Genomic DNA, 24,990 nt, shown 5'->3' with positions numbered 1-24,990 from the left:
TAAACATCAGTGTCTCAGTAAAAGTCAAGTATTTAATCACCTGAAATCAGTGCAGGCCATGACATTTGTTCTTCCCTAGATTTGCTTCAAAAGATCACTTATGAGCATTACTTGGCAAGGGCCTATTTATTGCTCATTAAATGCGGCTTGCTTCTGCTAGTTGAGCTGGGCCAGCATGCAACAGTGTGCAGGAGAAAGTCAGAACCTTACTCTGAGTGTAGGAATGGTTCTACACCAGCAGTGTGTGGGCACAGTTTGGAAATGGACATCACTAGTGACAACATCTGTAAGGACTTGCCAAAATCCAAAGCTAGGGACTAATTCCTTTTAGATAACCAAGCTGCATTTGTGATTTTTAAGATGGCTGGAGAAGGAGGGGAAGTGTGGCCCTGTGAGAAGATGAAGAGCACCAAGCTGTGACTGCTGTCAGACTTTGAGTGAAGAAATTGCACGTTGCTTAAAAGGAGCATTTTAGGACGAGGAACTGTATGCTATTAAAGAAATGCTTCATATATCATCATCTAATATTCTTCTAAAGAAACACAAGCTTCAAAGCTCAGAATATTGGCAAAACTTGAAGGGCATAACTAGTAATGTCTTACCTTTGGGCAACATTCTGAAGTCCTTCTCTCACGGCATACTTTTTTACAGTAATTGGTTCCAGTTTTATTTTGGTTTTCATCAGCAAATTCCATTACATCTTGTCACTCTGGATGGAGGGAATATAATTAGCGTTGATAAAAAGCATATTGGGTTGGTGGTGTTTATCTTCACCAAATTGTTTAGGCTCTCAAGTGACCCCTAAGCAATCTCTTGGCAGACCTGAAGAATTGATCTCTTATTACTCTGTGGCTGTGGAGAATTTGAAAGAAATCTACAGTGAAGGATTTGAAAAAGTACAGAGGGAGCACATAGCTCTGGCCTTCAGCCCAGGTGACTTTAGCCTCTTTTGTCTTTAAATGTGATTTCTTTGAGGCTTTTGCTGCTGCTAGATTTTTTTTTTTTTCTCTTCTCTTTGCAAGGAAAAAGGCTGCATGATTAATTCTGCTTTCAACATTGGATGTGAAAGTCTGCTTAGAAAGCCCCTGCATGGAATGGCAGCAGAGAAGAGCAAGAAGTGTCTGCTTTTTGTGAGGAGGAACACAGTGTGCTGTTTCCCCTGCCACAGCCACTGAGCCCTCACCAGCAGTCATTGAACTCCTTAGCCTGTGAGCCTGCCAAGATCCAGCAGTTATCCCAGGTAATGAGCAAGCTGAGATTAAATGGTTCCTGTCTTTCTCTCCCATTACTCTCTTACCCTGCAGACTGACTGAACTTGTGGAGTGCTTATATTGAAATCTGTGGAAAAGTCTCAGCAGGCTGAGAACCCAGTGACATTTTGTTTCTTTCTCATCCATGCCAGAGGCCAGCATGGACCTGTACTAGAAGACAGTCCTTGAAATCCAGGTGGAGTCGTGTCTTTCCTGTGTTAGCTGCGGTTGTTCCTCAGAGGCACACAGGAAACATTTCCTATAGCAGAGTCCTAAATTCAGCTAAATTCATAAACATCCAATAACCATTCTCACTGTCCTGTCTGCTTACACAGTAGCCTTATGAAACACAGAACACAGTGGCTTCCCAGAGGCACAGGGTTCAGGTTGCCATTTCTTATCATTGTCTTCAAGTCCCATTTCATTGCTCAAACCCAGGAAATTCTGTTTAACTGGAAAGTAGCTGTTTCTTGAACTAACATGAAGAAAAGCATCCACTTCTGACTTAGATCAGAAAAATATGGAAAATCCATTGCTTCCCACTGTAAATCTCTTGCAGTAGTTAATATCTGAGTTAAAGGTATAAATGCCTTCTTTCTAGTTTGATTTTTGGTCTGGTTACAGATTCCAGCTTTGTTATTTTTATCCACAAGCCAAAGAGTCCTTTGGCACCTGCTGTTTTCCTCTCTTGATTGTACATCTGTATTCCAACCTTGAATGTTTTTTTAGAAGCTGAACAGATTGGCTCCTTAGAGTCTAATCATTTTATGGCACTTTCTCCAGTTCCCAAGTAGGAGCTGAAGTTTTTTTACACCCCTTCTCCAGATTTTCAGTAGACTGTACAAAGTGTGGTCATCAAAAGTAAATAAAATACTCCTATTTTAGTGTCCTTCAAATGATGTACAGGAATATTACCTCCTGTGGAGAAAGCCCTGTGGGCTGCACTGAGCCTAGAGCATCCCCTGCTGCTCTGGGCTTGGGATGGCACTCCCAGGCAGGGAACTGGCTGTGGAGTTTGTGATTATTTTTGTTGTTCTGTGTGAGGCAATCTTTTACTCCTTAGGTGTTGTTTATTCTTAGAAAGAAAAAGAAATAACCAAACCAAACACTCAAGTTTGAAAATATCCCAGAAAAAGGATTTCATGTTTTCTCACAGCATTTCCATTCTCTGTCTCAACCCCTATTATAAAAGCTGCCTGTGCAAAGCAGAAAAAAGAAAAAGGATATAGAATAAACTTTCTCATTATATTTTATATCCCATAATATGCTCACAGCAGCCATGCCTATAATGTGTAATTCAGGAAAAATACACCTGTCCTTGTATGAGGATTATGTTTTCAAAAGTCAGTTTTCCCCATTTCCTCATTCCAGAGGGTAGGCTCTGTTTAATTTCCCCTAATTGAAATCAGAGAAAATATATTTGTTCAGATATAGCCCTCAGGGTCTCATGCATAGTAGGAGTGTTTCAGTGGTTGCATTTCCCAGCAGAACATGTTGAAGATCTTAGAGGTGAGTAATCAGTGCCATAAAATAGCTGCTCCATTGCTATAGTTACAGGGAAATCTTCTTTCTGATTTTCCTGGTTCCAAGTGCAGTGTGCTGGTTTGTCACTGCTGAATGAGGAAATTCACTCAGTCTCTCTTCTAATTCCAGAATTCATCAGGCATTAATTGTCCAGTGATACTACTTCCCCAAAGATCATTTATTTTACACTGGTTTTTTTTCACCAAGTACTTTCAGAACATATCAGGAGAAGTAGAATTGCAGTGCAAGGGAGTCACTACTGCTGGAAGCATGAACAGCTTTGATAATGAGAGTGGGGCAAGTCTGAGAGTTTGTAGTTCCTGCTGAGCACAGGTCCGGGTGAGAGACACACAGGGGTGTAAAAGGGCATTTGGGGAATTACTGAGGTAGTTGTGACAGCAGTAAAGCAAGATTGTTCATTATGGGGAGGGTAGATGGAAGGAGAGCAAGCTCAGGTGTAAAGTTCTCAACACTTTCCTTGTATTCCCAGTGGAAAAGCCATGTCAGGGACTCTTCTCTGTATTGTCTCCCAAGACAGAAGACTTCCCAAGGTGTTAAAAGTGTGTTTCTGGTGCTGAGATTTATCCTGCAACACAGTAACCTTGGTTTACCTTAAAGAAAGGAAGGAAAACAAAGGTTTTATTGTCCATCTTTAGCATCTCCCACCCATTATCACTACATTAGATTTCTCCTGATTCACCCAGCCTGGGTGAATCAGGAGAATTCCCTGGGATTTTACCAGTCTTCTTGTTTGTTCTGTTCCCTTGCAGTTGGAATTTCTTTTCCTTGGAGGCAGTGCTTTCCCAGCAGTGCTGGCTGTGCACTGGCCCTGTGAGTGTGTCAGTTTTGAAGCGATGCGGGTGTTTCCTGCTCTGTAATACGCCATAAACAGGTTACCCTCTGCATGGAAGATTAAATCCATGCTTTTGTTAGCAAGTTGAAGCACAGGCTTTAGCTAAATTATCCCCAATGCCTTTGCCTGGCCATCTGTTTCCAACGGAAATGAGTCTTGGGCTTTAATTATAAATCTCTTATGAATATTGTTTTTCTTTTCTTTTCTATCCCAATCTGCCCTTTTGGAGATTGGTTCAACTCTGCCTGTGTTGTCTGAAAGGTGGGTGGGATCACCAGTGTGGCTCATGGTGTGATTCATTTTTTCTATTAGCCTTCCTGTTAATGACTTTAAGTCTGTTTATACTCTTGCTGCAAGTTGAAGCAAAAATCTGTGTTACCAAACCGTGTTCATAAATTTGCTACAGATACGTGTTCATTGTGAAGCAGCCTAAGTACAAACATGTTAAACCATATGGAAAATCCGCCCCCATCTTGCTGAATTGTTCCAATGTTTAATTACCCAGATTGTTAGAAGTGTGCACCTTCTTTGTAATTGTTTTTCTGATTCTAATTTCCTGGTTTAGCCCTCAGATCATCTTAAAATTCTTTTTGTATGAAGGTGTGCATAGATTGAGACCAAACACAAAAAACTCATAGTCCAGGTGCTGCTCTCCAGCAAAGCATTACTTAACTCAGTAAGGATTTGTCATTAAAATGCTGTGTGGTTTATTATTTGTTTCCAAAGAAAGGGTGAAGTCATTCTCTTTATTTTAAATTAAATGGGGGACAGGGAGGAGGACACAGGGTGCGCTGGGCTGAGGTGTCAGGGGAGTCCTTGGTAAGATCCTCTCTGGAGCCCTTCCCTTCTTCCTGGGAGATAAAGGGGGAGATGTTCACATCCTGCACAGTGCAGGGCAGTAACTCCTTTTTGTGACCAAGAAAAGACAAGCTCTCTGAGTTACACATCCTCGCACCTTTTCCAGCACTGCTGGGGAACTTGGCCTTTGCTAGTCAGCACAAAGACCTTGAGCAAGAGAGGAACTTTTTTTTGCCAAGCTTTCCTCCCCAGCAGAGGCCAACTTGCAGCAGCACGGCCTGGAGATGAGTCAGTGCAAGATGGACATGGGTAAGCCCTGTTAGCCCACCTCTCCAGAGACAGCTGCAATTATTTCTTCACCCCAGAACCACTGAGCTGGGCAGGTGTTCAACACTCAGCACTGAAATCTTGGACTATGTGCACGTCTTCTGCTCCAGCTTTTACCCCTGCCAGGTTCACTTCCCATCCCTCCCCCTCAGCTCTTGGTGCTTGCCATCACTTAGGATCATTCTCTTTAAAGGATTTCGTGTTTAGAAGGGTGCCAGGTTGCCTTTTCGTCTTCTTGAAGATACTTTCTCTCCAGAGTGACCAGAGTAACTTTTATCACCATCACTGGAGGGATTTAAAAGCTGTGTAGATGTGCTAGGTGGGGACACAGTTAGTGGTGGCCTTTCTGCCACTGTTAAATCAGTCCATGGGTTTTCTTCCTGTATGATTTTGCTCTGCTGAGTTCTTGTACAGAAGCTGTATCTCCACTAAGTGCTTCATGCAGGTTTTAAAGCAGTCCTGAGCAGGTTTTGCTATTATTTTATAGAATGAGACAGGGAAGTATCTTCACACTCACCTCTTTCCCCCCATTTCTGTACTAAGTTCAGTGAGTGAAAATGATTCACTCTGATTTGTTCTCATTCCTGCTCAAGCTGTCTTCTTCCTTTAAAAATACAATATTTCTTCTCCCGTTCTCTACAAATACTGTGGCTGTGACTTCTTCCTCCAGCATTCCTCATAGAGAAGTGTAGCAGCAGCTCCTGAGAAGAACAGGCATCTGAGAAGCATGAGACAAAAGGTGGGATTGTATCTGGTACCACTCTCTGTACTTCTGGGAGCCCTTGGAATAAGGGTAGAGGAACCAAGGATCCTTCCGCTGGACCTGTAAGCTTCTGGGCTGTGAAATGTAGAATGATACAGAAGCAGAAGATGGAAGATAATGACAGAGTTCCCCTCAAATGAAGACTTTGGCTTTACACACTCAGCCTCTATGAAAAAATACAGGTAGAATTGGTTTATGGAGCAGGAAAGACATTGATTCTTCATCCACTTTTGAACAAAAAACTCCGAACAACAGAAGCATTTGTGTGGATTTTTATATGAGGAGATGACTTCAGTGTATTCTCAGTCACAGTCTATGTGAATATTTAGTACAAAAGCAGATATTTAGGCAATGAAAGACAATCCAAGACACTTGTAACTGTTATGATACAATGCTAGCAAAGTTACTCTCATAGGAACACAAATAGTTGTATTAAGCCTCCTGACCCAGGACTTTGGGCACCTCTACTTTTCCATCCATAAAAATCCTCCTAAATCAGTGACCTCTGGGTGTTGATGGCTTGTGTTGGGCCCTCTCTACATACCTTGGGAAATGTAGCTTGGAATATTTGTTTCAGGTTCCAGCTGCTGTGCCTGGAGATGTGAGAAGTGTGCTCAGGCTCATTAAACCTGCAGGACCTGGGAGCTGTGCCCGTGGTGACAGCACAGACAATATTCCACATGAAACCCAAGCACTGGAGCTCCTTGGCATGAGGCACAAGCAAGCACTCAGGAGCAGTTCCAGAGCTGACTCCAGCACGTCTCCTTGTTTTGCAGCTGCTCACCAAGAGGTGGTTTGTACAAAAACACTCAGAAGGGAAACACATGTCCTCAGGGAAGCTGGAGATGGAAATAGTTCTCATGTGAGGATCACACACACAGGGACTGGAGGCTGCTTGGGGAGTTTCTCCAGAGACCAGAGACTTTTGCTGAAGATTCTGGGGAGCTGAGCTTTCTCCTGCCTAGAGTTTTGTGGGGAAAACAAAAAGCAGTGTCAGATGTGAAATTCTTACAGAGGATAATATCCTTACACATCTTCATTTCCCCAGGCTAAGAGAGGACTGCTTTTCCAAAACATGGATAAGCCAGCTATACTACTGTACCACTTCAGTTGTTTCCAGCTATAGGCAGAGATCCAGAGGCATTCTGGATCCATAAGGTGCATTCCTGATTCCAAAAGGAGTCTTTCCCTTTAAGCCTGCTCATTTCTTCAATCTTAAAACAACTAACCTGAAATACTCTTATTTCTTTTAAGCTCTGCTTCTCAATTTGCTTTTGAATTGCTTTCATCTAGAGTGTGAAATTCCAAATGACTGCAAAAAAAAGCTGTCTGAGGAATATTCTTAGCAGTACTGCTAGCAGAGAGTACAGGAAACCTCACAAGAGAGTTGGTTCCAGCAGCATTGCCATCCACGTTTCACAGCTGCAGGGACATTCAGAGCAAATCCAAACACTGGCTTTCCCTTCAGCAGAGCCACAGTTACCCAGGACACATCCCTGGAAATGTCCAGGGCCAGGTTGGATGGGGATTGGAGCCACCTGGTGCAGTGGAAGGTGTCCCTGCCCATGGCAAGGGGTGGGTGGATGGTCTGTAAGGTCTCTTCCAACCCAAACTGCTCCTGTGAAAACACTTGCAGGGGCCCCTTGAGCTGCTCAGCAGCTCTGCATGGGTACAGTGGCCTCATCTGTGCATGAAACACAAATTCTGTTACTAGTGCAAGCTCTTGAATATCACCTGATCTGCAATGTCCTTGAGATGGAAGGGGCCCTCAGCACCCCATTCTGGCCAGGAGATTATCCCTCTGGAGGAGACACCATGGAGGAGGCCTGAGGCTGCCCTGGGCAGGCCAGGCCATGGTGGCTTTGCCTTGAAAACAGAGAGGCCTTCATTGCAACAGCCCCAAGATCTCCAGGGAGTGAGAGCAACTCAGAACTGCACTGCTGCCTTCACCCTGTGCTGTGTGTTCCTGGATGGTACAGAGCCTCAGCTTGGCCTTGGCTAAGCCGTGCTGTACAGTATTCACAGGGAACCCTGGTGAAGGAAGGAATGATGAGGAGGACTTCATTTTATTAGAAGGTTAATTATCTTATTATACTATGTTACACTATGTTTCATTACATCTAAACTGAATCTGCCAAGCACTCAACTCTGCACACACTGCACAGAATCTTGTGACTGTCAGCCCACAGTCCTGACACACACACACCTGGCCCTGATAGGCCAAGGAAGCAAAACACCATCACTTTGGGTAAACAGTCTCCATATTGCATTCTACTTTGGCACAAATTAGGCACAGCAAATGACAAGAATAATTTTGGGAAGAATTGTGCCTTGCTTTTCTCTGTGAAGAGAAATGTGAGTCTACAGTGCTGCAGCTTTGGGGCTCCTCGCTGTGCCCCTAAGGGCAAGGTAACACAGGCCCTGCAGCCAGGGCTGTACCCTCACACCTGTGCTGGCATCGCTGCCCTGCTCTTGGGCCTTAATCTTACCTGGCCTTCAAGTCTGCAATAGAACCAGCACTTTGTAGGCCAGTTACTTTCAGTGGTATTTTGCTTTTAAGCAGTACAGGTGTTATTTATTTATGGGTTTCACTAAATTTTCTCATTTCTCTACTGGAAATGACAGATTTTTTTTTCTGATCCTGGCAACTGCAATAACCACATAACCCTGAACTTGCTATTTAACCCATTGATGTTGATTTAGGTGAAACCATCAGACAGGTCTCATAGAGTTTAAAAAAATACCATTTATAGCAGTGTGTTTGTGGATACCGTGAACAGTGAAGTGTGGCAGGAAAGACTTCATCAGGAATTTTTATGCAGGACTCCAACTTAGCATCTTCTATCATATAATATTGGAATAATACAACTTTCTTGAGGAAGATTAATTACTGAGTAAAATTTCAGAATGGACTAAAATTGGAATAAAAGTCAACTAATATGCTTCTGACAATTTTCCCAAATATATTAAACCTAAGGAAATACCTGAGGTATTTTATATTTAATATGTTAAGGTATTTAAGATATTTTAATATTCTAAGGGTGTTTCAGGAATAGGAGATACCCTTTTCTTGCAATGAATGACTTTAAAACAGAAAATAGTAATCATGTAGAAGGGCAAAGTATTAACAAATACTTGATTGCACTAAATAATCCTCTTTAAAAATTTTTCTGATTGTCCTGACCTTTTCTTTTTGTCACTTAGTTGATCTGCATGTTATGAGTTACCAGTTGAATTTGGTGTAGAAACAATTAAACCCAGCTCCCAAGTCTTGCAGAATGACTAAAGCAAAAGCGGATGACAGCTGGGAGATAGCTGTGCAATAGTATTCACTGTTCAGCAAATAATCCATGGCAAGCTATGGAGGCTTCTGGGGAAAACACTGGGAAGAGGGAGTATACATTTTTATCATCTTCCAAAAAAAAAAAAAAAAAACAGGTTACACACATACTATGTTTGTAGTAAGTAAAGAAAGTCCTGTATAAATGTCAGCATTCTAAGAAAATTTCTTGTACCCTAATGCGCACACACACCAAGAGCCTGCTTTTGTGGTAAATAGTAGCTTCCTTACAGGTTTTTATTCAGTTAATGTGGAATCTCTGAATTATGCCATATTGTCAACTTACAAAATATAAAAATATAAAAAAATCCCTTTTGGTCTCTTAATTCACCTGCTTTGGCAGCACACCCTGGCTGCAGAGGGCTGCATGCTCACTTCTCATGCAGGAATCACAAACTGGGTCTTATTTATTCACTTATTTCTCACACATCCTAGCCTCTTGCTTATGCTTTTTTCACAGCTGCACATTTTTCAGAGACTTCAGTGAAGTTCCTTGTCAAGTATGAGTGCGGTATGAAAATCACTGAACTGGTTAGACAGAGATATAATTTACCCAACATATTCAAGATCAAAGAGAGCCAATAACCTTTTTTGCTTCCAAAGTGGATTTAACATCAGAAAGAAGGAACATATGGTTTCATCTTTTGTTAAGTTATTACTTTTATTCTTTTTCCTTTGCCTTTCTTTTTTTTTTATTTTTTTCCTGATGTAAAATAAATAATCCATGCAGACAATGGATACTAACAGTGTGAGGACTGAAAAGTCTAAATCAAGCAACAGGTCATGGAAGCAGAGCTGTGTGGAGGTGAAGGGTACTCTCAGGACTTATTTACATGTATCTAGATAATTTACTTTTGTTTTAAGAGACTGCTTGAGTCCAATTACGGTCACTTTGTGTTGATGGAAGTGTCACACTTGATTTATGTGCACAGTGATTGTACAAAACCACAGCCAGGTGAGAAATTGCCTGACAGTTCCCTTGGAGCTCCAGGAAAAGTTTGCTCTGTACCATTTACTTTGCTGTGACTTGGAAACTGATAGCAAGGTGGAGGTGGGACGAGTACGTGCTGTGGGCACTCTGTATCTCCTGTTCCTGATGCTGGTTGCTGGCTCTGACTTCCCCCTCCAGGACTAAACCAGAGGCTTAGCAGTGTGGGAGCAAGAAGAATCCGGGTACCATGTGAAAGCAGCGCCTTAATGCAGCAAAAACCCTCAGGAGCTCCTCAGGATTTGGTGGTGTGGAGTGCAGTGGCCAAGGGAATGAGTTGGAACAGGCAGAAGTTACCCACATTCTCCTCCACCATGTGTGGTAAGTGTGTTCTAATATTCTTTTCATATATTGCATATAATGTTGTTTTCCTGGGAAGCTATGGGAGTTGTTCATTGGGAATGGCAATCTTTTTCAACAGTTTCTCCTTCTCAGTAAGAGAAATGCTTGGAAAAAGTTGTCCTATCCCACTGAAACCCTGAGAAATTTCCAGGCAGGTGAGATGTAGAGGCACTCACTGGGTTGTAAACTCTGATTCTGCTTTACTAAAACTTTATGATATTTCTGTTCAGTGTCTACATGTGCTTAAAATGCAGTTTTAGATCTTTGAAAGATTCTATTCCTCTTCCCTCCAGCAGTACCTTAGTAGTCCCCAGGAGCAGGCTCTTCCTGCTGGCTTGGAAAGCCATTTTACCTACTGCAAACACCAACAGCCTTTGGAATAAACAGAGCTCCCAATGAGATCTGCAGGCCTTGGAGCAGGTACAGCCTGCTGCAGGGTGACACAGTCACTCACTCGCTCACACGCAAGATGCACAGATGCACACTCACCTACAAAACCCTCCAAATTTCCACTACTGCTCAAAAACAATCAGCACAGATGAGTAAAACTACAGGGTTTTTTCATGGCTTGGCAGAAATCACTGTAAGGACTCTCAGCATGCAATAATATTTTCCCCTTGGAGTTTGGAGAGTAAGAGTTAAGAGAGCTCAAATCCTGTATTATTCTGGGCAGCTGTAAAGGAAAGTGTTTTGTATTGCTGGAATTGCTGGAGCGTGTACTTCAAATTGAAAGTGCTCACCAAACTGAAGTGGTCTAAATTGAAATTACCGTGGTTGTCACAAGCTTTAATACTTCCACTAGTTTAAACAAGGAGAGTGGAAATTAATGCTAAAAAAGACAAGTGTAACACATATACACTCAGTCTGCTATCTTTGCACTCTTAGCAGGGTGATTGTTGAACATTTTATACAAAGAGAATCAAGTCCTTGTTTCATTCCTGTAGCGTTCCAAATATTGCTTCTGCAATGATCTCTTATCAAATGTCAGTGGAACAGCTTTTGAATTGATGTGAATTGTCAGGTTTTTGGTTTTTGCTTTCTGGTTTTTGCTGCATTGGTGACTAAGTCATTAAAGCCTAAAGCTAAAGGGAACTTCTGTGTGTAGCCACAGAGACAACATTCAAAAATATTTATAGCCAAGAATAATGCAAAAAGAGGGAGAATGAATATACAAGTGGTGGCCTAAATGCTTTTTTTGCTTTGGTTTCTCCATTTCAGCAGCTAGTATGGCTGTTAGAGTCCCTTTACATTAAAAAGAAAGAAGAGAAAAAAGAGCAGGATATCTGGGGGGAAAATAAAAGAGAAAACAAAATTGTAGCTTTTGGGACAGTAATTATTCTTTCCAAGCGCAGCAATTCAAATGGGTCATAAGTGGGTGAAATGAAGATGACTGTGAAGGACTCCAGCAGATACAATGTGTGCCTGTTCTGTGATTGTTGCTCTAATCTCTCTGCCTGCTCTGGGGAAGTGCCCCGGATGCCGCAGTTACTGCGAGTGACGGCTGTCCTTTGGTGCTGCTCCCCGGCATGGCTGCAGGCCATCAGCTGACCAGGCCTGCTGCTCCCAGCTCCTCCTTCTTCCCTTCTGCCTTCTCCTTCAGCTCAGAGCTTTCCTCTTCCTCTGTGTCACAGAAGGAGCACCAGTTATCTTTATCTACCCTCCAGTAGAGAGAAAATGGTAATGCTTCATGTTTCTTTCATGGCCCATCATAAATCTGTCACTTTGAAAAATAAAAAGATGGAGTTAAATTAATTACTCTCATATTGATTCCACTTGGCCAGATTCATTAGGCAATGCTATCCCTGCATAAACCCCCAAATACCGCTCTGGGTAAAACCTGGCAGAGAAATGCATCGGAATCATTTATATTTCATTGTTTAAGTGGTTTCCTCTGTAAATCTTTCACAGATGATGTATATATTGAGGTGAACAGCGAAGCAGAAAACTTCAAAAAACCTTGACTGCAAACTTTCAGGGTTCCTGTTAGGGTAACCTCTCTTAATCAGAAAGAACTAACAGCTCTCTCCTAGCACAAGCTGATTGGATTTTTACAAATGGTGAGTAATTACCTAAATACCAACATTTATACAAATACTTGCCATTAACAAACTGCATTAATTAGTAAATGGTTGCACACAAGACTCTGCTAGTGACTTACCTGTACACAAGTCTTATTATTCACATAAACATCTATTATTTGAACTAAAATTGAACTCCTATGCCAGCTTGTAGAACAGGAGAGGTGGCCATTAATTTCTTCCATGTCTCTAATACTTGACAGCAAAAGCATTAACTTACTATCTATTTATTATTACTACTGTTCCTTTACACTTGAGCTGGTCCAGAGAGACCATTGTACTCCAAATGTGTAAATTATGGAGAGAAAGGAGATGGCTCAATATAAGTAAAGCCATAGTAGATCACAGAGTAGTGACCCAGGAAGAGTCTCGTGTGGTAATTGATAGCAAAACTAAACATTAGACTTGTAATCATGCAGGGGCCATCAAAATTAATTGTATTTGAGTGAAAACTGTTGCAAAGCTTAATCTCTTCAGGGGAGGATTTGTGGAAGTGTAGTATCCTTCAGGGAACCATGCAGATCTGCATTGCAATGGCCTTTTTCCTGAGGTTTCCTCAGGGATCACAGAGAATTTATAGGGAGGCTGCATTTTTTTGTAGTCACACTGCCTTTACCAGCTGCACAAATTCTTCCTTGAATGACTACATTCCACAAGAGCTATTACAGAAAATGCTGAGATTCTTATTTTCATTGGCTTTAGTTGTTCTGCAGAGACAACTTGTCTCTAACAAATACCCAGAGAATGCAGGTTCCAGGAGTGAGAAGAGCCTGCATGTTTATCCTTTCCACTGAGGGTGTTTGGAAAACACTGTTACATCTGCATGCACATTGTATGCAACTGAAGGGGAACAGTGGTTGTGATTGCAAAAGAAGTATTAAAAAGAGCCTTGACTTGTTGTGCCTGTGTTGTGTGGGACTGGATACCCAAGGCCACATAGACCAGAGATTTAATTCCTGCTTTTATCTCTTCTTGTGTTGCTGCCTGGGAATTCATTACCTTTATCAATACAGAAAAATGAGCTCTTTTCTTTTAAAGCAACAGCACAGTAAAAGTAAGCAAATTGTGACCTCATTTGTTGGTAGCAGTGGTGAGATGAACTGCAGCTCTGACCTATTTCTCCAGAGTTACAATTATCTGCAGTAATGGTACCATTTTGCTTCTTAAATCCTGGATTATTGTAATTTGAGATTTAGATAAGTTACTCTCTCTCTGCTTACAGACCTTGGTCCTTCAGGGGCAAGCCAGCATGAGGGATGAATGAATACACATGAGGGAGCAAAGACAAGGCAGGGGATCAAGCCAGAAGGATTTGGTAATTTTCATTTTAATATTTTAGATATATATCATTTAAGAAGTTGTCTATGTAATCAATATGATTTTATTTCCATGTACATATAAAATATATGTTTATATATATATATATATACACATGAAAAAATGTACTTCCATATCCATATGTGTCCCCACATGGAATGATCTAAACCGGGGTCACATGGTGAGTGGTCTGAGTTTTTTTCACTTGTCTGGCAAACTCCACTTTGCTGAGACATGATCAGCCTCTCTGTGCACCATGGGAGTGATAAATATAAAAGACTTCAAGAAATCAAGTTCTTAGATATTCAGAACCAAACCCCTTGGTGATAGAAGTTGACACAGCTGCCTTTAAATCAATTTAATACTTGCTTAAATCAATGGAAGGAAAGTGAATTTCATTGTGTGAGGATCTGGTATTTATAATGTGATTTCATTTTTTATTTATTAGCAGTGTATACAACCTTGAAGAACAAGCTTTTTTTCCCCCCTGAGTTTTACATGCATCTGTATCACCAAAATGAGCAGAAAATATGTTCATATGTTTTCCTCAAGTCAAATTTCCATGGTAAATTTTCAGCCTTCAGAATATGCCATAGATTCAGTGGGTTCTTGGCCATGGCTGTGTTTGGTCAAAGCTGGACTCAATGGCCTTGAAGGTTTTTTCCAGCCCCAGTGATTCCACAGTTCCATAGGTTTTGTTGTTTCACCACTCAGGGTACTGTGAGCAGCATTTGCAGCAGTGTTGTGTTGGTACCAAACACAGAAATCTTGAGTCAGGTTCTCACCCAGCACAGGACCAGCTCTAAAACCTGAGATTTTAGCAAGAAAAACCTCAACAGACCAAACCAACCAAACCAACTCATGTCTCTCTATTTACCACTGCTTTGTACCACATCTTCAGCTTTCTGCCAGCCCATAAACACAAAACATATAACTCCAGGACTTTTCCACAGTTATGTGCCACATGCTAGAAACTGAATTCCCTGTTGTCACCAGGAGCAGTGCACAGACCATTCAGGCCATGGATTTCACATCAGTTTCACTTACTTTATTCAATCCTGCTGGTTTTCCTACCTTCAGTTGAACAGGAAATCATTCCCTTTTTGGTCCCAGATGTACTCTGTAGAAGGTGATCACATAAAATGAATGGCTGCTCAGGGCTGACTTTTCCTCCAGAGCCTTTCATCTGGAGGGTATCATTGTGTTGGGTATTATCATCTGTGTCAGGGAGATGCCACAAGCACCACCCATGGAATATGTAGATCTTGAGGAGCTCTGCCATGCCTCAGGAGGCTGAAGTCAGGCAAGGATGAGTAAACTGCTCTTTGTGAGGGGCCTTTTGTGTTTGGATTCCTGTGAAAAGTCAGGAAGGTTTTTGGGGGGAATGGTGCTGGCTGAGGGTTTGAGGGAGACATTCATGGCTGACACACGGGCTCAGCCTGTGCCGGCCTCAGACGGGGATGCAGGGAGAGCACAAGGGTTTGGTAGAAAACAGGAGGTGCTTGGGCTGAGGCAGCTGACAAAGCTGAAAAATTGCTGCTGTTGTTTAAATTACTGTAACAAATTTTAAATCTTTCCCATCCAGATAGCAAAGAAGGGATTGACATTGGCACTGATGGGAAGGAGATACTGCCGTGGTTTGCCCAAAAATGAGACAGAACGTTTTCTTTCCTCCTGACTGATATGCATTGGAAACAGGCAAAAGGTGGATGCCTCAAAGTCACAAGAGAGGTTTGCTGTAAAAATGAGAACACACATTAAAATCTCTAGCACTAAGAGTAAATCAAACATTTTCCTCATTCCCTAAACACAACAACTCAGCAAATGCATTGGAAAAGGCAGATAAATAATCAAGCCAGTGTTGGTTTACAGCTGTCTAGGGAATTTCAGGTACTCTTGGAATCCTGTGGCTCCTAACATGGCAGTAATGTGCATTTCTTACATAGGACTTTCTTTAGAATTCTCTTCTTCTTTTTGTCTACATATAGTTGGGGTTTTTTTGTGATAGAAGGGTATGTACATTAAGATACCTTCCACTATATGATCAGGTTGTTATGGGTATTATCATAATTGATTACTTTAATTCCCCTTAAAATACGTAACTAGTTTCAAGGTCAAGAAAATTAATAAATGGCCAATAACTAACAATTACCCAGTATATATTGAAATAAAATTCCTGAGAAGATCAAAAGTTGGTTATTAAGATTTCACAATGGATAAGAATCACTAGCCATGCAGTAATCTAAAATATACAGACAAAAATATGTGTCTTTTAGTATAGCTGTAATATAAGTACTAGTTGCCTTTTACATGACTCAGTCTTTAAATTAAAGTTTCTGGACTTTACATCAAATCCTGGATTATGAACAGTACCCCATAGATATTTTTCAGCTGTTTATCTCTACTTTGCTACAATTGTAGTAACAGAAATTTGTTGCTAAGAAAAATGTAAATACATTTGGTACAATGTAGCTTGTTTGGATTTTATATTGTTATTAAAACTTAGAGATTTGTTGTGACATCGCTGCATCTTAAAACAAAAACAGATGAACTTTATAGAGTAGTAAATAGTTGATCAATTTTGAGTCAGATTTGAAAGTAAGAAATTTTGGCCAAAATAGGAGAAGGTTTTAAATGCTGATTAAAACCAAATATGTTTACCATCTGTGTCCAGCTCTGCCCTCTCCTCTCTTTTTCCATGCTACCTCAAATGTTAGTCTAGGAAGAACTGGAAATAAAATTTCTCTTCACCATCTGTTATGTGATATTTGGAAGAAGTCCTTATTTGACTAGTAATGAGATAATTAGGACCAGTTGGGCTATAAATCATTACCCTCAAATTTACAAATCTGGTACATTTTTAAAGGTAAAACAGATAATGCCCTATGTGGAAAGGGCCACATCCCCCAAGAAACAGAGTCTGTTCCAAGCATTCAAATACCAAACAGATGGAGGAGCCTTTCAAGGGAATATACATAGGGGGGAAAATGCTGAGGAGTACAAGGTAAGAGGAGCTCAACAGGAGCACAGAAAGGGTTAATGACCCATGGATTATCTGTTCCAAAACTACATGGAATTCACAACTAGGAAGAAAAGGCTTCTCCTAACACAAACATCCAGTGAGGAAATAGCATACAGCAACATGGGATTATCCCCCAAAAGATGAAATTGGAAAGGATTTCCCATCCTAATTACATCAACTTTATAAGGATCAAGTTTAGACAAAATATCCCAAAGCTGACTTGACAACTTCACAGAGGAAGGAGAAAATCCAAAACAGACCCAGATGTTGCATGTTACGGGCGACTTGATATGAATGAGTCATAGACATTATGTAAGCAAGGACAGGGAAGGAGCAGGGGAAGGTCACCCAGGAGCTCCCTGTTGTGCTGGGCACTGGGAAAACACAGAGCACAAGAGGAGCCCAAGCTCTGAGTCAAAGCTGGAGAAGTGCAGAATGCTGGATCCAAGGGGGTGTGCCTGGAAAGGGGTTTTGCCATGCACTGGGAAGGCAGTGAGAGAGGAAGAGAAGTCTGGGACCATCACAGTGCTCTGCTGAGGAAGGGCTGTGGGAATGGCAGAGCAAGGCAGAAGGCAATAGCTGGTCACTCAGGGCTGGGGACAGTGTGCTCATGGGCTTCCCCTGGGGATGTGTGGTGATGAGGAAGGGAAGTGCTGCTGGGTCCTACCTGGTGACAATGTTGTGTTAATCCAGTGCTGGTTTTAGGGTACTGTGGTACATCAGAAGGTGATGGCTAGGCAGATGAGGAGATATGTTCTCTTTTTTGGGGCAGAAATATAGGAGGTAGATCTTGCTGACTGCAGCAGATTGTGCTTTCAATAAACGGGAACAGCCTTTGGGTAAGAAAGCTGTGAATGATTTCTGTGTCTGTTTCTGCACGCTGTGTCAGTTGCTCATAGGAGATCATTAACATGCCTCAACACTGTCACATCTGAAGGTTTTACTGTGAAGGTCCCCTCCAAATCCCCACTTCCCATGTTATCATTATATTGCAAAGGTTTCATATTGCTAAAATTTCATGCCTCCTTGATGTTTCTGGTAGGCAACTCCTTTAAGCACTGACTCTTCCTTGTCCTCACAGCAGCCAGCTGCCTCCAGGTCCCCTCAACCAACCAACCCACTCTTTTATAGCACTCTTCTTGTTATTGGCTACAGCAGTGGCCTGTTAAAGTCAGGCCTGCTCCTAATCTTTAATAATTGGCTCAACTGCAACTCCTTAAGGGTAAGATTACTTTCTATACTACCTTTATTTACTTATATTCTATCCCCCTACATGCACAGACCTAGGGCACAGGAATTTCTCTGTGTAGGAGTGCAGCAGGCACCCTGGCCATAAGAGGTGAGTGTGTATGTTCTGTTACTGTACATAAGAGACACTCTGTACCCCATGGGAGTGGAAATGGAAGGTGGTTTTTCTCCAGACATCCAAAGGGAACGTTCTGCCTCAGCCGTGGCTCTCCTCTTTCCATCCTTCCTATGGATTTTATTTGCTTGCCTATTGGAGAAAAGGAATAGGTAAGAAAAGCCTAATTGAGGCAAGATTAATACAGTTCCACTGAGAATAAGGGAAAGATTTATTCTCTCCCTCCCTTCTACACGTCTTGCTGTGGACTCTGCCTCGCCTAACATATGTACCTTTGTTCATGTACTTCCTGCTGGTCACCTGGGAGAAGCCTTTCTTCTGGAATTTATTGCCTTGGCTGCCTTGTTTCTGTCCATGCTCATAGTAAGATGTAGTGAATGCTCATGTAATTGTCTTATTCTCAGATGTGACTGAAAGGGATTTATCTATGCTGAAAAATATGTACTTTTGGCTTGGTGCAGCCAGGAGTTACCGTAAAGAAAACGTTAGAGAAACTGGAGCCTCTGAGCTGGCAAGAAATGTAAAGCTTTGAAAGAGTGGGCCCCAGAGGAGCTGCTGAAATAATGCATCAGGTTCTGTAGGAATGGGCAGCCTTGGGATGCTGCTCTGTGCTTTTCTTGCTCTGAGCCCGCTCTCACCTTGGGCTGACAGCATTAGCAAGTGCTGGAGGAAGGAAGTGCTTCCTTTTAATACCTGCTTGATGAAAGGCTGGAGAGGAGACCAGGGGAACGTGGGAGCACAATTTAATTGATGTGTAATTGACTCGGGCAAGGGGAAGGAGGATGGGTCATGCCCTGTGTGCTGTGTGTTGTTGCTAAACTTGTCCTTGAGACTGGCAGACAGAAAGTCCTTTACAGCTCTTTCTGAAAAGAACAGAATTGAAGGTCACCCTGTGGCATCACTGTAATATTTTACCCAGAAAAGAAGCATCTTTACCCAACTGTCAGACTCTCAAACCTATCATTGGCATTAATGAGCTTCAAACAGGCTCTGGGCCTTTTTTCCCAACAGCTGCATTTACTGAAATTGTCTATACTTTTCTATATTCAAAATGTCATTTTCATTTTTACTTTTCAGTAGAGGAAGGCAGCTGTCCTTTGCTTCTTCATGTACAACCTGCCCTTGACATTTTACCACTTCACATCTTGCCAAACACAAAACTCCTGAAACAAAGTGCTTTTGGGGTGGTGTGAGTGATGCTCCTGCTTCCCAAACTGCTCCAAAGCTGCCACGGACAGCATGGGGACCAAAGGTACATTTGAAAAGCTCTCAGTGTTTCAGCTCTGCTTGCCAAATGAGTCTTTCCACACCTTTTGCTTCCCTTTCTTTAAAGTGCAAGTTTTCACTTAGAGTCACTGCTGTCACCTTTTCCTTCTTCTCTTAGCCCATGCCTGGGAATGAAGGGAATGCTGTTGAACAGTGCAAGGAAATGAAAACAGCAATATTTATTTTGCTGTACTGTGGCTTTCATTTCCTTCAAAGCCATGCTGCTTTTTAACCTGCAGTTCTCTTTTTTTAGCCCAGACTTGTGGTTTTGGGGGCATCTACTCAAAGTGTTTTTATTAAGTTCTCAATTGTCACTTCCTTCAGTTTAATTCTATTTTCTCTCACACCTCATGTTCTTTAAAATTGGTTTTGGCTTGTGGAACTGTCTCTTAAACACCAACTAAAATATACTGTTATTTAGTGCTGGAAATGGCTTCTTGTGTTTGGGGACTCCTCTGTAATTTGTAGAAATCCTGAGGCTGTTTCAGCAGTAGAGACCTGAGGCTGCCATCAAACTACAGGTTTGTTCCTCCACTTAGTGCTCAAAGATGTTCTTGTTGAAGAAACTGAGGGTCAATTCCTCTTTGTGCTTCAATTTGTAGAGCTTTGTTCAAGACAGTGAGTGTCCAGTTTGTTGTCATCCTGATTACCCACATTTTTTATATTTACTGATATTACTTCCCTTTTACCCATTTGCTTCTGGCTCCAAGCAGTGATTTAACATTTAATTTACAAAGAAGAAAACCAACCAAACCAACCCCCAACACCACCAGATGCCAGTGCTGGTAGCTCAGATGGATACAGGCTAAACAATATAAAATTCTTTGTGTTATTATTTCTCCACTGCAATAGACTTAAATTACATCTTTCCTTTTGTTAAGCAGCTCCTTGAAGTTTCTCTTGCCATCTTGACTCCTGCTAAGTTATTTTTGCCTTCTCTTTCCTGTTTTTACTTTTCTCTGTCAGTTTAAGGGTCCCCTTACCAGTGTAGCCTTGGCTCACCACAGCATGAGAGTTATCCAAGATGCCTTTAACCTTTTTACACAGCCAGTGGGGCACTTCTGGATTTCCTCTTTTCCTATTTCTAGAATTTCTTTTAGGATCCTGAAACCAAGCCAGGGGAGCAAATTGGGCTTGTGCATCTCTTCACTGCCTTTAGAACTCCCATTAGTCAGTTGATATGTGCACTGAACTAATTTTCTACCACTTATTTGTTTCCCTGTGTGAGCACACTGATCACATTTAATGCCTTTTTGGGGAAGGGAAATGAGATGGTAATTTGGGAGTTATTTCTGAACGATGATGTTCATTTTAAATAAGAAAACTCTGTTGCTGCAAGGCACTAACAATTGTTTTCACCTCAGAAATAGTCAGTAGTATTTGAAAGTTATTTCCACTGATCCATCTCCAAATGAAGAAGTTCCATTTCTCCTCTCAATCTGAGATCAATGCAGAGAATTTATCTTAATCTCTTTATCTGAGCCGTCTGTCCTCCCAGACTAATGGTTGCAATCAGGCAGTGGGCAGGCCACAGATAGCAGCCCTGGGGTGTTGTGGTGACTGTGAGTTAGCAATTTTACTGCAAGACAGGTCATCCAGAGACATTTTAACCTCAGCAATTATTTTTCACAATGCCAATGACATCATGAAAGGAGGCAGAAGTGAATTCCTTTGGACAATTATAAGCAGAGATTGCTCTTGCCCCTGATATTTATGGGGTGCCAACCATCAGGAGAGGTTGTACGGGTCTCCAGAGCAACCCTGCCAAAATCTCGGAGAAGTTCCAAAATGGCAATAATTCCTGATTTCAGTGTGTATGGCTAATTGTTTTTCCTGAAAGAAAAGCTCATGTTTGGCAGGATCCTTTGTAACAAGAAGATAGCAAAGGTTGTAAATCCTTGGACAGCTATTACTGCACAATCAGATGTGGTAAGTCATACCCATCTCCCCTGGAAACACAGTAATGTGCTGCTAAAGCCAAGGAAAAAATGGGATTTGGGGCCTTTATGAGCCATACAGAGAATCCTTAGACTGTTTTTAAGAAATAGAGCAGTATGATATTGATCACTGTATGTATGTGCAATATGTGTGCAGTGGTCTGCCAGTTTGCTAATGCAAAATACACTACATAGAATGCATTTTTAAAACACAATAGGGACAGAAACACAACTGTTTCCCACAGAAACAAATTATTTCTGTCACTGTATGCAAATGAGCACAGGTAAGAGGAAAAATGTTGATAAATCAAATATCTGGTGTACTCTACTCAACCAGTGTTCCAACCCAAACTTTCTCTTCTCTCATGGACAGGGAGGGAGTCTCCTCTTTTGGATAAAATCCCCGTTAAATCTTGGCTGTCTCTAGTTGGGTGTCTGAGCATCTAGTTTCCTTATCACTTGGAAACAACTATTGAGAGATGGGCTTGACTTTGTCTTACTCAGATGATGGTTAAATGGGACTTGTGGTGCCGGAACTTATCACTGTAGATATAGTATTTTTTTTTCTATTTTAAGCAAGCATAGAGAAGGGCTGATGAGATATCCCCCAAATAATAATTATAACCTGATTTAGACATGTAATTTTAAGTAATGGGTAGAAGTTGGCTTTACCATATTTTAAAAAGAGAAAGTCCAATCTGAAAAGCTGCCAGGGGGATGGAACAGCCTGATCTGAACAGCTCTGAGCAGCTATTCAAGGATGACAGGGAAAAGAAAAACCTGTCTTGTGATCAGAGCCTGAAACCAAGGACTGAGAGAGGATGCAGCTGCACTCTGAACACACAAATGGTATTAACAGCATTTGGGGACAAGCTAATGGAAATTAAAGGATAACAGTGGAGCTGAACAAATGGCTCCAAGCTGAAAATGGGTATGTGTGGGCTGGCTACCAAGCAAAGTTTTCTAACTGATAATGTTGTATTGGCTTGGAGTAGAATTTTAATCTGATTAGCAGAGCAAGGCAAGAGGGGAAGCTGCCGTAGTATAGATGGGTGATATGTCCCAGAAACATCCTTCTGGTCCTATATGTTAAATTCCTGTATGCCTACAAAAAAGACTGTGAGCAGGCCTGTGAGCAGGCTGACCTGCAAAGGAATCAAGTGAAAAAATGGGAAAGAAAACGAAGTAGTTCTTAAATTCCTTGCTGAGATTTTCTGTTGCCTCAAATGTTGTCATTCACATTGCAGTTCCATAGATTCAACCCTTTCTGTTCCTATCAATCTGTTTTAAAAGAAGTGAACTTGCAAATGCTCAGTTAGGGACATGCATCTGTAAACTAATTAAAGATGGGACAGCGAGCAAAGACATCTTCACTGGTCCAGGATCTCCTGTGGAGCCCTTTCATTCCCTATTCCTGTTTTCCTGAGTGACCTCTTCAGTTTTCATGATTCCCAGGTAGTTGCCAGGCTCTCAGGTAACCTGTCCAGAAGGCCTGGGCTGGAAAGGCAGCAACCAATGCCAGGCAGGGCTGAGCCCAGGCCCCCTGACCCAGAAGCTCCTTGGGGTGAGCTCATGACCTGCTGGCAGCTCTGGCACACTGTCAGGGCTGTCACAGCCAGGGGTTCAGCAGGTGCCTGTGCCTGTGTCCCTGCACACACCAGCCCAGCTCTCTGTGCAGGCACCTCTGAAAACTCCTGGAGAAGAGCAGCTACTCATGTCTCAGCATTCCTTTCTTACCTCCTGTTCAGTCATTATGCAAACGGGGAGGTACTTCTACCTTCAATCTCCCCAGTTCCTTGTTACTCCATTCACTTAGCTTAGAGTAACCTCAATTTTCAACTTGAGAAAGATTTCAGCTGACAGGCATTATTTATAATGCTCATAACTTCAACTGTGGCATTTGCTTATAAATAATTTCTATAAAAGCATATGCTCTCCTTTTATAGCAACACAGAAGATCATTCCATTTCCAGTAGTTCAGTTATTAAACATATTCGTCCACCTTAAAAAAAAAAAAAAGAGTCTGACAGGCAGAGCAAATGTGCTCTACTGAGGAAAAATGTTTGGGACTGATATTTAAAATCCTTGCTTGTTAAGAAAGACACACTATGAGAAAGTGTCTCAACCACATGTCTTTTTCACACTAGAAACTTGTAATGTTTCTAGGGGCTCCCCAAAATTGGCATAATTAAGAAAACCCCAGTGCATTACTTGTACTTGATGATTTTAATATTTTTAACTTCTTTTTTTTTTTTCTTCAAAAAAAGATGAGTAAACCTTTACTGCAGGTAGAGCAGAGAACTGCGTAGCACTGCTTCACTTTAATCATTTAGAAAATAGCTTTTCCTCATATCAGAGGCTTCAAGGTCAAGTAGATGTCTTATTTTTCAGCTGAGATTGGGAAGGTGATGAGAGAAACAATACAACCAGAACCCCGTCTCCACAATCTGATGGAAAGAAATCGTACATCATGGATAAACTCATTTTTCTGCTGATGATGGATGAAGGGTGAGTTTATGCATAAGCTATTGCTGTTTATAGTTCCAGGGACACTGAATTACAAATGCAGATGAGGGCTGTATTTTAACACTTGGGAAGCAACTTTCTGAACCCTTTGGCAGGGCTGTTGAACTAAAAACAAAGCTTTTATCTCTCTGAAATCTCTCAGGGCATATTAATCCTTCACTTAGAGGTTTGTCAGATGAAAAGCTGCTTGAATGGTTTGATGTTTTTTTGATTGTGTCTGGATTGTATTGGTGCTGTGTACAGATCACATAAAGCCAGAGTCAGGGGTCCCAGAAAGCTCCTGCTGGGAGAGACCAGGGCTGGAGGGACCAGTGATTTGACAGCCCCGTGTTTCTTATGCTCTTGGCTCGTTGGATCCTACAAATCCTTACTTACCAAGCAATCTTCTCCCATGTAAGTAGCTTTGAGCACTCAGGAAATACAGGAATCTTTATGTGAGCATCAGAGCCACGTTTGCTATGAAACAAAATAGGTCACAGTCGTTTTTCTGTAAGGCTTTCACTAGACAGACCCACACCAAAGGTGAGCTAGTTTGTGGGGTTGGAGGGGAAGCCTGCTTTTCTATGCCAAGTCCTTTGCCAGCCATTCTTAAAGCTGATCCTAGCCAGTTATTCTACACAGAAAGGACACTCATTTTTTCAGCAAAGTGGGAGAATAGCAGCCTAATTTAATGCAATCCCTGCAATGTCTCTTTTGAAGCTCAGACAGGATTCAGAGATGTTCAGCCTGTTCCAGTTCTGAATGTCTTACTGAGTTTTGAAAAACTATTACTCAAATTTTCCTTTGATTTTAACTTAGTTTTTTTCCCCCCATTTTTCTATAAAATTTGTCAAAACCAAGGCAATATCTTTGAAAGTGTTTTCAGAAAGAAAAATCAATTGTTGTTTTCTACCTAGCTCTGAAATCAAGCACACAGAAATACCCACTCCTATCTACCTAGTTAATGTGTCCAGGGCATCTACACTGGAGCTCGGACACTTGCATGTACATACCTAGCAAAAACCAACAGTAAGGCTGGGACTAAGTCTTGTGTCCTTGGGGGTGTGTGGCAGCCAGCTTGACATCTTCAGTGTCATGCTTTCGATAAGCTACAAGAACGTCCAGTTTGGTGGGTGATTGGTTGACGATTTGTGATCACGGAAGTCTCTCTCCCCTTGTTTGTTTTTTTTTTTTTTTCCCAGGGAGGACATACAACTGTAGGACAAGTACAGAGGGCTGAAGGACAATTATGTCAACAAGGAAGCAATGCAGAAACAGAAACCTGAGTCAATATTCAGACCCTTTAATTATGCAGCT

At 41.7% G+C, this 24,990-nt stretch overlaps 1 long non-coding RNA gene across 1 annotated transcript; it reads left to right on the top strand.

Annotated features, from left to right (window-relative positions):
• Positions 1 to 1,118: 1,118 nt before the first annotated feature.
• LOC134419048 (uncharacterized) lies at positions 1,119 to 24,990 on the top strand. The gene is made up of 5 exons (XR_010027951.1): positions 1,119 to 1,240; positions 9,985 to 10,164; positions 13,486 to 13,578; positions 23,560 to 23,676; positions 24,876 to 24,990. It is a non-coding gene; the product is annotated as an uncharacterized LOC134419048 (long non-coding RNA).

The sequence above is a fragment of the Melospiza melodia genome, chromosome 5, assembly GCF_035770615.1.
Source record: "Melospiza melodia melodia isolate bMelMel2 chromosome 5, bMelMel2.pri, whole genome shotgun sequence".
Taxonomy (NCBI): Eukaryota; Metazoa; Chordata; class Aves; order Passeriformes; family Passerellidae; genus Melospiza; species Melospiza melodia.
This window is presented reverse-complemented; position numbering and strand designations above follow the sequence as displayed.